The sequence below is a fragment of the Triturus cristatus genome, chromosome 2_1 (assembly GCF_964204655.1).
Source record: "Triturus cristatus chromosome 2_1, aTriCri1.1, whole genome shotgun sequence".
Lineage (NCBI taxonomy): Eukaryota > Metazoa > Chordata > Amphibia > Caudata > Salamandridae > Triturus > Triturus cristatus.
This window is the reverse complement of record NC_140581.1, coordinates 334,066,263-334,067,775: the sequence shown is the minus strand read 5'-3', so window position 1 is coordinate 334,067,775 and position 1,513 is coordinate 334,066,263.

Below are 1,513 nucleotides of genomic sequence, written 5' to 3'. Positions count from 1 at the left end.
TCTGGTCAGCTCCTTTTGGGGTGATTCGGCAAGCGGGGGCCGAGAAAAAAGGGGGGTCCCAAAATATGTTTTCTCCATGTTAATTCCCATAGGAAACTTTAGACACGGCTACAGCCTGAACTGCTGAACGGAATTACACCAAATTTGGCGAAAAGGTAGCCCTTGGTTCAGAAAGATCCCTTTTAGTAAAATGGTGTAAATCCATTCAGTAGTTCATGATAAATTAGAAAAAGAATACGTTTCAATATCTGGGCGGAGCCTAATGACACATCTCATCGTGAGATCTGATTGGCTGTCAGCACTTCATCCTGGAATTGCTGGCAGCCATCTTGGGACCAATATACATGATAGTACCCCATTAAAATGCATTGTAGTGAATCGAAGATTTTGAGGGTTACCAAAAGGAGAACTATAAAGGGTGATAACACACTTTAGTTACATTAGAAGTCATTTGTTTATGGTACCATACTATTTTCAGGAATTGTGGTGTCTTCTAAGGTGATTTTACCCTTTGAAAAACCTGCTGGGATATCAGGAATCATGTTTGAGAGAAAACTGAAGCTAAACTGAGAACATATTTTGTGTAAATTCACATTATCTTTCTCAGTCATGTGAGAATGAAGTCTGTCATTCTCAGTAAATCATGTACATCCAACAAGGGCAGAGACTGTCAGTTGATTCTTTTGTTCTACTGCAGCTTCCCAGAGTGTTCTAAAGAACAACTAGAGCGCTAACAGCCTTACTTATGACAAAAGTATGGCACACCTGAAGCCATCTTGATTGGAATAAACTGGTAACATTTTAAACATTTAATTTAAAAAGGAAGAAAACAATGGGGTTCATTTTGTCATGACATTATTGTTAGTGCTGTAGAAAGAAAAATTAGGACGATTCAAGTGTGATCTAAAATATCTTCCTGTTATATTTCAACAAGAGCAGCCTGTCAGTTGATGCCTTTGTGTTCTACTGCAGCTTCCCCAGAGTGTTCTAAAGAACAACTAGAGCGCTAACAGTCTTACTTATGACAAAAATATGGCACACCTGAATCCATCTTGATTGAAATAAACTAGTAATCTTAAAACATTTAATTAAAAATAGGAACAAAATGAGGGGGTTCATTTTGTCATCGAAAGTATGGCTAGTGCTGTAGAAAGAAAAATTAGGACATATTTTAAGTGAGATCTCAAATATCTTCCTGTTATATTTCAACAGGAGCAGCCTGTCAGTTAATGTCTATGTGTTCTTCTGCAGCTTCCCAGAGTGTTCTAAAGAACAACTAGAGATCTAACAGTTTTACTTATGACAAAATTATGGCACACCTGAAGCCATCTTGATTGGAATAAACTGGTAACACTTAAAACATTTAATTTAAAAAGGAACAAAATGAGGGGGTTCATTTTGCCATAGAAATTATGGTTAGTGCTGTAGAAAGAAAAATTAGGACATGTTTTAAGTGAGATCTCAAATATCTTCCTGTTATATTTCAACAAGAGCAGCCTGTCAGCTGATGCCT